Source organism: Papaver somniferum, chromosome 7, assembly GCF_003573695.1.
Source record: "Papaver somniferum cultivar HN1 chromosome 7, ASM357369v1, whole genome shotgun sequence".
In the NCBI taxonomy this organism is placed as follows: domain Eukaryota; kingdom Viridiplantae; phylum Streptophyta; class Magnoliopsida; order Ranunculales; family Papaveraceae; genus Papaver; species Papaver somniferum.
The window spans coordinates 227,025,222-227,037,402 of NC_039364.1; positions in this window are offsets into that span (position 1 = coordinate 227,025,222).

A 12,181-nucleotide genomic window follows, 5' to 3' on the forward strand; every position below is an offset into this window, starting at 1 on the left:
CAACTCATCTACCAGTATTTCTAAATAAACATCAAAGTTTTTACCGGGTGTTTTTAGGCCTGATATCAGCAACGATAACAAAGTGAATTCCCGTTTCATACACAACGAAGGAGGCAAATTATAAATACAAATAATCACCGTCCAACAACTGTGTGCAAGACCGAAACACCCATTCGGATTGAAACCGTCAGTTGATATCCCAAGTGTAACATTCCTTGGTTCCTTGGCAAACTCTGGCGAAAAACTATCTGCACATCGCTAAGCTGAAGAATCGATGGGATGACGCATGACGTTTATATCCGACTTTGCTCTAGAATGCCAAGTCATTTCCTCCGCGATCCATGGTTCGCTGTATAACCTTTTCAGCCTTGTAATCAGCGAAAAATGTCTAACCGTCTTCTGAGCAACAATAGTAAGCTTCCTCTCATCATTAAAAACCTTCTTATACCTAGATTCTTGACAAACAGGACACTTCACCAGCGATGCATGATCCTTCCAATACAAAACACAGTCATTTACACATGCATCATATGTTATATAATCCATTCCTAGATCTTTGATCATCTTTTTCACTTCTGGGTACTTAGATGGAAGTGTATTCTCTTCGGGAAGCAACTCCTTCATCAACTCTAAGATTGCAGTTATACCGTTATCAGAAAACCCATATTGTGTCTTTATGTGATTCAACTTGATAGAAGCATACAATGCTATCACTCCTTTAGGACACAACGGATACAACGGTTCTTTTGCATGCTCATAGACATATTCCTTTTTCTTCCTTTTCCTAGTTCCAGCATCATTATGAACCCCACTATCTATTCTAATATTGTAATCTACTACAACAGCACCATCATCCTCAACAACATCTCCTAAATTTTCACCCTCACATATAGCAGGATCAACAACTACATCTCCTACATTAACATTTTCTACATTCTCAGCTACTTCTAACTTTTCCCCATGAAAACGCCATGTCGTGTATGTAGAAAGAATACCATACTTAAGCAAATGCAATGAAATTTCACCAAGTGGCCCCAATCCTTTACTATTCTTACATCTACTACAAGGCCATGAGAATAAGGTATTTCCGCCACCATTTCTATTAACAAACTCTATAAATGACCTAACACCTTTTATGTACTAAACAGACTTACAAGGACATTTCATCCATCCCTTATCAACCGTAGATGACATACCCTAAAGACAGTATCTATGTTAAAATTCAGAGAGTATATGTACACTACATCAATACATGTCAGCAACATTTTTTGATATGATATCTACTACAACTCTAACATGTACCTATGAGAATTTGATATGTACACAGCATAAGATTAATCAAAAAAATACTATAATTTAAAACTATACTAAATCCATTCCATGAAATTGAGTCCCAGCGGTAGGGTTGGCGAAGCCCTTAGGTTAACGACAGAAACATCCCCTCAACAAAGAGAGAATGAGATACAATGAGCTTTTGTGATTCACCACTAGGACCATTTTTATCATGCTCAACGAGATTCTATCAAAATCGAAATCGGACTTACAAAAATTATTAAGTTCAGTCCATACAAACTTATAAAAATCTTTAAGTTCAGAAATTATACAAAATTTCTAAGTTCAGACCATACAACTTATAAAAACTTCTAAGTTAAGAGATTATACAAAATTTCTGTAAGTACACCAATTCAATTCTAACATGTAGCTTCAACTGAATCCTAGTGATAGGGTTGCCGAAGCGCTTAGGTTAACGACATAACCATCCTCTCAACAAAGAGAGAATGAGCTACAAGTAGCTTTTGCGATTCACCACTAGGACCATTTTTATCAAGCTCAATGAGATTCTATAAAAATCAAAATCTTATAAAAATTCTTAAGTTCAGACCATACAACTTATAAAAAATTCTAAGTTAAGAGATTATACAAAATTTCCTTAAGTATACCAATTCAATTCTAACATGTAGCTTCAACTGAATCCTAGTGGTAGGGTTGCCGAAGCCCTTAGGTTAACGACAGAAAAATCCTCTCAACAAAGAGATAATGAGCTACAAGTAGCTTTTGCGATTCACCACTGGGACCATTTTTATCATGCTCAATGAGATTCTATTAAACTTCAGCTAAACAATATAAAAGGAACCAAAATAAACAAAACAGTTGGATATACCTTTTTAGTTTTCCTAAACCAATTCTCACCAGTTCTTCTTCAAACTCTAATGAACTGAACTTCAGTTCTTCAATCTTGACAAACCTAGACATGGGGAAAAAAAGCATTAGATTCAGATAAACAAGAAACCATAAAATGAAAATAAAATATAAAATAACCACAACAATTTCATAGTTGGATATACCTTCTTAGTTCTTCCTGAACCAACTCTGACCAGTTCTTCAATCTTGACAAACCCTAACATGAAAAAAACAAAGGGGGTATTAGATTCAGATACACAACCAACCATAAAATGGAAAGAAAAAAAGAAATAAAAAAAAACTGAAACTGAAAGAATCAGATTCACAAGTGAAATCAAAAAACTGAAATCAAGCATTAAACCCTAAAAACGAAAAACTTAAATGAAACCCTAGGATTCGATAAACTTAAATCAAAATCTCTAAATCCTAGAAATCAAATCTCTGAAACCCTAGAAATCACTGAAACCCTAGAAATCGAAATCTATAAACCCTAAAAACTATGTCAAAAATTGTACCTGTATACAGATCTACACGATGATAGAGATGGAGATGGGAGCTGAATCTCTCTAGTTTATCGAGATGGAGATGGAGGAGATGAGGGAAGGAGAGCTGAGTCTCTCTGGTTTTGGCGGAGAAAAAATGAGGATAGAATTCGACTAAGGGTGGGATATACCCTAGACTTGGATTAAGGGTGGAAAAAAACGTAGTCTTGACCGAAGTTTGACTGGGGCGTGTTTATCATCTCTAGTGTTCCGACCAAGCAAGTGGTTCGCACACTTGAACTGAGCGCGATTGCAATTCGCAACCTTCCGTGTGAGGTTGCAAAATTCGAAACGGCACCAACCCGTTGCGAAATATTAGCAACTAAGATTCGCAACTGAAATTTCGCGACCGACCTATTGCCGTTGCGAATCTTTGTTGCGAATTCCTAAAAATGGTGTACTGATACCCATTTGCATACTGGCGAACAAGACCAAGTCCGGGAACTTAGGTATGCGTACCTGTTTGCATACCTGAGTGAGTTAAGTTCTCGAATCAGTTATGTATGTTTACATACTCATGAACAAATACATTTATATAATAAGGAATTCAATCTTTGCAAACCGTGTCTATAATATTCATGAGTTGATTCGAGTGAATCAAAACCGATTTTGCTTCAGTTGTGTCTTGTATACTTCTATGAGAATATAAACAATTGAACAACTCTATAACTAGTTTCATTTGAGTCATTTGAACTAGTTGTGATTAAGATGAACAAGGTTGATATGAAAGTGTTCATATGGCTAACTTCGATTAACTATTGTTGAGCCAACCAAGTGTACACGTTTAGGTACGGTTACCCATATCTAAATAAAGGTACATTTCATTTGTGTGTAACAAGCTAAGACAATCTAATGGTTGAAAGATATTAGCTTGACTCTAATCAGGTTTTCATCTAATGGTGAATATTGAATACTTTGTTACCAAGGTAGCGTTGATTGCAAACCCTGATTTAAAGACTATATAAGAGAGAACTCTAGCAACTGGGAAACTTAATCCCCACACCTCATGTGTGATACTAGTTGCGACTAGAGTCGATTCTCCTTTAACCTAGGTTTTTCCTAAAACCATTATAGGTTAACGACTTAAGGACTTCATTGGGATTCTGAAGCCAGACCCAACTATTTTCTCTATAGTTGTGTGTTCTGATCTTACTTTGTTCTATTGTATTGAGTACTATCTTCTCTAAGATTTGTTCGAGATTTAATCTCTGATAGGTAAGATAAAAAGTAATCACAAATCTCTTTGTCTCATTCTATGTGATTCCACAATATCTTGTTCCGCTACCATACCATTAAGATTATTGTGAGGTGATTGATATTACTAGGTTGTTCTTCGGGAATATAATTCCGGTGTATCAATTGGTTCATGTTCACCTTGATTTATCAAAAGACGGAACAAAAAACTTGTAGGTATTTCTGTGGGAGACAGATTTATCTATTCAATAGACTTTTCTGTGTGAGACAGATTTGTTTATCAAGTCTTCGATTTTGGGTCGTAACAACTCTTAGTTGTGGATGAGATCAGTTAAGGGAATCAAGTGCATAGAGTCATATTGGTATTAAGAGGCGTAAGGAACGCGACTGTACCTTAATCAGTGTGAGATTAGTTAGGGCTCAACTATATTCCAGTCCAAAGTTAACTTGTAGTAGGCTAGAGTCTGTAGCGGCTTAATACAGTGTGGTGTTCAAATTTGTACTAGGTCCCGGGGTTTTTCTACATTTGCAGTTTCCTCGTTAACAAAACTTATGGTTTCTGTGTTATTTCTTTTCCGCAGTATATTTTCTATCTAATTTAAATATCACAGGTTATGCGTAGTTCAATTAATTGATGAATCCAACCTTTGGTTGTTGATTGAAATTGATTGACGCTTGGATATTGGTACCATCCAAGTTATTTCTCTTACTAATCCGGCTCGCAGATTTTTATCTTTTCGATTGCAGATTGATTTGAGAAATTGAGATATATTTTCCTTAAATGAGTCTGACTGTGTAGTTGATTATCTTGGAATTATATTGGAGTTAGTCCATACAGATTGCCTAAACGAAATATTAGGTGTGGTTGTTAGACCCCCGCTTTTTCAATTGGTATCAGAGCAGGCAAACACGTTTAAGACCTCATAAGTCTGTGTTTGTAGCAATCTGATTCTATGGACAGAAACGCTATCTCTATAAACGTACCACCAGTCTTCGATGGCTCGAATTAATTATGATAGAAAATTACTATGCGTGCCTTGCTTCAAGCACGTGATTTTCAATCATGGTTTCGTGTAGTTAATGGCTATGATCCTCCGGTTGTTAAATAAGGCGATGCAGCTGTTCCAAAGGATATTGGTACATATGATCCTGTCGAGATTCTCGCTGCAAAGAAAAATTTGACGGATTAAATGCTATCATCTATGCCATTATCCCAGATCTTTAGCACCATGTGTCTGCGTGCACTAAGTCTAAAGAAGCCTGGGTTATCTTAGAAACTGTATTCGAAGGAAATTCCTCTGAGAAAGAAGCTAGGCTTCAAAACCTAAATTCTGATTGGGAAAACCTGCGTATAGCTGATAAGGATTCATTTGATGAGTTTAGTCACAAAGTGTCTGAAATTGTTAATGCATCTTTTGCATTGGGTAAGACTATTCCTGAAAAGGACATTGTGATGAAAATTCTCAGATCGTCGCCAGTCAAATACGATCCTAAGAAACATGCCATCGTTGAAGGAAATAACCTTGATACTCTTTCCAGAACTCACTCATTGGAAAGTTAAGAGTTCTTGATCATGATCAGAACACAGCCAGAACATCGACGTTCAATGTTGTGACCAACAAAAGTACTCTTCCTTACTTGTCTTAGGCTGATGCATGTTGTTCAAATCATATTGATCTTGACAGGTCATTGATTTTACAAAAGATCAAGGATATTGTGAGAAGAAGCAAAAGATCTGAGAAATGTCTCTCTCTCTCTCTCTCTCTGATGCTTCAGATGATTCAATACAAAGGAAATCAATTTAGTTGCTCAATCCGTATACTTCCGAAGTTTGCACAAAAAATTCAGCGTTCGTCGCAGAAACTTTTACTATCTCAAATTCCGATTCAGAATGCGAGTCTGACACTGAGATTTTTGAATTCTTGGATAAAAATGAAGAAATTCACGAAGAATATCTTCAACTAAAAATGAAGTTGAAGAAACTTAAATCATCATCAGAACCCTATCTTTAAAAGAAAAATAAATTACTTAAGTGTGACCTGCGAAGGTTATCTGGAAGCTCTGACAAGATTTTAGCAATGTTATTCGGTCAGAAATCTTTGGAAACACAAATGGTTTAGGGTTCAAAATCAAGACTGTGAGCACAAATAATTCCTTTGTTCCATCCAGTTCTGGAACTATGGATATTAAATGTTGTGATAAACAGGAGTCAAATCTGCAAAACGAACTGAAGTATATGTTTTGTGGAAATGCAAATCATGTTCAAAGTAAGTGTTGGAAATTCAAGAGGAACAACAAACGAATTTCCAAACTTCAGAATGACATGCAAAATATGAATATGGTTTTGAGTAATCAACAGGGAACTCCTGAAGACAAGAAGAAGTCTAAGAGAACCTGAAATAGCGGGGGTCTAATAACCACACCCAATATTTTGCTTAAAAATCTGTATGGACTAACTCCAATATACTTTCAAGAGAATCAACTAGATAGTCAGACTTAGTCTTAAGAAAAGTACATCAAAGATTTATATCTCAATTTCTCAATTCAATCTGCAATCAAACAAATAGGAATTTGCGAGCCCGATTGAATATAAGAAATAACTGGGACGGTATCAAAAACCAATATCCAAGTGTCAATAAATTTAATCAAAAACTAAAGTTTGGATTCACAATTGATTGAACTTACGCACAACCTGTGATATTTCAATTATATAAACAAACATAATGCGGAAAAGAGAAAACACAGACACCAAAATTTTTGTTAACGAGGAAACTACAGATGCAGAAAAACCCCGTCCATATTTGAAAACCACATTGTATTAAGCCGCAACAGACACTAGCCTACTCCAAGTTAACTTCGGACTGGAATGTAGTTTATCCCTAACCAATCTCACACTGATCAAGGTACAGTTGCGCTCCTTACGTCTCTGAATCCCAACAGGACTCTACGCACTTGATTCCCTTAGCTGACCTCGCCCACAACTAAGAGTTGCTACGACCCAAAGTCGAAGACTTGATAAACCAATATGTCTCACACAAAAAAGTCTATTGAATAGATAAATCTGTCTCCCACAGATAAACTTACGAGTTTTGTTCCGTCTTTTGATAAATCAAGGTGAACAGGAACCAGTTGATATACCAAACTTATATTCCTAAAGAACAGCCTACAAATATAAATCACCTCACAATAATCTTAATCATATGGTAGCGAAACAAGATATTATGGAATCACAAACGATGAGACGAAGATGTTTGTGATTACTTTTTATCTTGCCTATCGGAGATTAAATCTCGAGAAAATCTTAGAGAATATAGTACTCAATCACGATAGAAAACAACAATATCAGAACACGCAACTAGAAAATAATTGGGTTTGGCTTCACAATCCCAATGAAGTCTTCAAGTCGTTAACCCACAGGGTTTTGGAAAAACCTAAGGTTAAAGGAGAATCGACTCTAGTCAAAACTAGTATCACACAGGAGGTGTGGGGATTAGGTTTCACAGTTGCTAAAGTTCTCCCTTATATAGTCTTCAAATTAGGGTTTGCAATCAATGCTACCTTGGTAACAAAGCATTCAATATTCACCATTAGATGAAAACCTGATTAAACTCAAGCTAATATCATTCAACTGTTAGATCGAATTTAGCTTGTTACACAAAAATGAAAAGTGACTTCATTTAGAGTAACCTTACCTAAACGTGTACACCTTTGTTGTCTCAACAATAGTTAAGCGAAGTTATCCATATGAACACTTTCATATCAACCATATTTCATCTTAACCATAACTAGTTCAAATGACTCAAATGAAACTAGTTATAGAGCTGCTCAATTGTTTATATTCTCATAGAAATATACAAGACATAATTGAAGCAAAATCGATTTTGATTCACTCGAATCAATTCATGAACATTATAGCCACGGTTTGCAAAAGATTGCATTCCTTATCTATAGATGTATTAGTTCATGAACAAACCGATTTTAGAGCATTACCTACTCAAGTATGCAGACGGGTACGCGTACCTAAGTAGTCGGACTTGGAATGTGTTCGCCAGTATGCAAACTGGTAAGCATATTGTCGTTCACATCCGAACTCAATTGAATATAGTGCGCGTACGGGTACGAATACTAAATTTCCCGGACTTCAACTGACTTCGCCGGAACGCATACGAGTATGCATATTATAGCTCCCGGACTTCACCTGACCAACCAGTACGCATACGGGTATGCATACTTGATTGCCGGTCTTGGATTATACATATGCAAGTACGCATACTGTGTTTATATCCAATCATGGTTAATCATTCTAAACACCCATTTAAATCATTGAAACATTCTTGGAAGACGACAATAGCTGTCTCACACAAATTATTAGCTTTAAAGCAATTTTCAAATGATCGAATGATCAACACGAAACATTCTGAGTCTACATCAAATGACTGTCTCACACAAATCATGTAAGATGTTACAAGGCGATTTTCACATGATCATCTTTTGACTTTCGTCAAGAATATAAGATGAACTTGGTTAAATCGAAAGCTTGCCAACACATATTTCGATAAATATATAAACGAGTTAAACTCAGCTCGAAATATCAAATGTGTATAATCGAAGTCTATATAGTTATACGACTTTTGTCTCAAATAAGAGATAAAATACATAGACTCTTGAGTGATAGATGAGTTCAAGTCTCCACATACCTTTTGTTGATGAAGTTTCACAAGCTTCCCTTAGTAGTTCTTCGTCTTCAATCGATGAACGTCATGAAGTGTAATGCTCGACTACACTTTTTATCATAATCCGAGACTTAGCTATAAGTAGACTAGAAATCAAGACTTATAGTTTTGACAACTAAACTTGACAAACAACCTTAAGATAGCAACGCTTGCGAGTTCGACCGAGCAGTGCTCTAACAGAACCAGAGTCAAACGAGGTAAGAAATCTGTTTATGCAACAAACCTTGATAAGTCACCAGGTGACACAAGATGTGAGCATTCTGCTCACTCCATCACTATTTAATTATAGTGATGTTTGCATCCTTATTATTAACTTGAGAATATGAGGATTGCATCAAGGTATCTCAAGTCTTGTATAGTTGTTAATTTCTTATCCTTGGTAGTTTAAGATTATTTAAGTTAAGATTTGCAATTGAATATTTTCTTATCAAAAATAGATAATGGATCGTAAACCGTGAAGACTTTTTCAAAGTTTTTGTTTAGGTTTTAGTTATCTGGTACTCTGTTTATATTCATTTGTGATCAAAATGCCCTTCACTCCTTTCTCTTTGAAAGATACAGTTTTATGGATCCTGTAACTAGAGGTACCACAAAAAGAGATGCAGTAGAAGCAGTTAATGTGTATCTTTGTGAAGGAATTCAATCTTCAAGGAAGAAAAAGGAGAAATCTACAAATGATGAAATGGGTTCTTCCTCTAACTGTTTTTTGTCTATTTGTCTAGATGATAGTAATTTTAGGGCTATGGTGAAGGATTTCATAAGTAAAAGAAATGATTTAAAATCTCAAATCATGTTCTCTTTGGAAAGGATAGCTCACTATGAAAAAATGTTATCTCTGACAAAGGACACCTTGTGTGAACTGAAAAGAGAACTTAGTGAGTTAGATGATATTTCTGAAAATCTAGAGGAATTAAATGGTCCCGTAATCAATGAGTTCTTCAATAATGAGAAGGAATTCTCAGTAGATTCCCTGAGAAAGCTCTACAATGTCTAGGAAACTTCATATAGGAATTTATTCTGGTGTTTTAAAGAAGGATAAATAGGTTTCGAATAGCATATATTGTGATTATACATAGCTATTGCCTACGATTTTCATCTTGCAATGTTTTTAGATTTATTTATTTAAAGTTTAAAGTTTATTTGGAAGATGATTTTGCAATATTAATCTTTATTGGTTTTATATATTACAAATAATGTTATGAGATATGTGTGTTTACGTCCGTCAACTATGATTGTCCCATATATGTCAAAAGTTAAGTCTATTGTGTCATTATGCAAATATTGATGGAAGAATGAACTTTTGATGTAAAAGAATAAGTATATGGTATAATTATCCAAATACTGATGAAAAATAGAATGAATCTTTGAATATTCCATAGTATTGATCTTTCCCTGATCCACTTCTATATGAAAGTACTGTACGACTCCGTAAGTTTTCTTGTGTTGAGCATTTCCGATTAAATTAACCATTGAGGTTCCGTTATGGTTAATTTAATTGCATTTTCTGGATACAAATTCATGTTTCATGTGATTTGTTAATGTCAAATAAATCCTTATTTTCTTGCAAAAGTAAGGTCGCTCTTGTTGTTCTTTCGGGAATGACATTTTATGGGGGAGAGTTCTTAACTGAACTTGTGCTTAATTGACAAATCTTTGTGGGGAGTGCGGTTGTGGAATATTGTAGGAGTTATCTTGTATCTTTGTAAACTCCTTGATGAATACACTAATTTTTGACTATGTGAAATCATCGAAACAAAGTTGATATGTTCTCTTTTAGTCATGAAGTATCTCTATGAGAATTTCATTATGATCCAACGAATAAATTAGTTAGTTTTCGTACCTTTGCTAATTTATATTGACAAAAAGGGGGAGAATTATTGTGTAGTTCATACTACAAATACATATGGTTTATGGATCATTATGTAAGGGGGAGCGGTTTACGAATCATTACGTAAGAGGGAGTGGTTTTCATTGTGAGATGAAGTATTGACTAAGGGGGAATGATACATATTGAAGAAGCAGGGGTCTAAAAATAACTCCCAATATTCCGCTTAGCAATCTGTATGGAAAAACTCTAATATACTTTTGAGAGAACCAACTAGACAGTCAGACTCAATCTCAAGAAAAGTATATCCAAGAGTTGTATCTCAATTTCTCAATTCAATCTGCAATCAACAAATAGGAATTTGCGAGCCCAATTGAATATAAGAGAAATAACTTGAACTGTACCAAAGACCAATGTTCAAGGATCAATCAATTTCAATCAACAACCAAAGGTTGGATTTACCAATTGATCGATTCAACGCACAACCTGTGAAATTTCGATTATATAACAAAATATAATGCGGAAAAGAAATAACACAGACACCAGAAAGTTTGTTAACAAGGAAACCGCAAATGTAGAAAAACCACGGGACCTAGTCCAGATTTGAACACCACACTGTATTAAACCGCTACAGACACTAGCCTACTACCAAGCTAACTTCGGTCTGGAATGTAGTTGAGCCCTAATCAATCTCACACTGATCAAGGTACAGTTACGTCCCTTACGCCTCTTGAACCACGTCGGATTCTGCGCACTTGAGTAAATAGTAACTAAAATTTGTAACCAACATGTAGCCGTTACGAATTCGTAACCGGAATTTTCAGTTACGAAAATTTAGTAACGGTTTTCTGTCGGTTACGAAATAAGACTAGTTTAGTGACGGCCCAGCCCGGGTTACGATTAGTAACTGCTAGAAAAAAATCGTGTGAAAATAGCGTGTGCAGAGTAACACTAGGTAACACCCTCCTGACTATCATGTGAAAAGAGCGTCTAAATGCCGAGATATCCCAAACTCCCTTGGCGGCATTTTTCCCCTCTTCCCACACCACAGAAACCTTATTTTCTTTTCTCTCTTCTCTCCCAAACTCCATCTCCATTTACTTCTTTCTTCTTCAGTTTCTTAACTCCATCTCAACTACTCTCTGTTGTGACATTATTTGCTGTCATTAATCTCCATCTAGATCTGCCAGTAATCATTTGGTAAGATTGATAATTAGGTTATCTTTCTTTTAGGGTTTTGATAATTAGGTTTTGATTTTAATTAGGTTTTGAGATCTCTGCACGATTGTTAATTAGGTTATCTTTCTTTTAGGGTTTTGATACCTCTGCAAGATAATTAGGTCATCTTTCTTTTAGGGTTTCGATAATTAGGTTTTGATTTTAATGATTTTCATTAATTTTACTGCAGCTAGAAGCACTAATCTAGGATTTATTTTACTGTAGCTGTTTGCGAAACAATAACCCAGGTATTATCCCTTTTCATGCCCTTGTTTTATTCGTTGGGTTTAATTTTTAGGTCAGTTGGTTGTAACTGAGATTTGGTTTTTCAATTATTTTCAATTTTGACTTGTTTTCAGCGAGTGTCAAAGTTCAATTGTTTTCTATGCTAGATGTATAATCTCAGGATAAGTCAGGTGATCTATAAAATGATTTGTTGCCCTTATCCATTAAAATGATCGTTTTACCCTTAGTCGATCGTTTAAGTG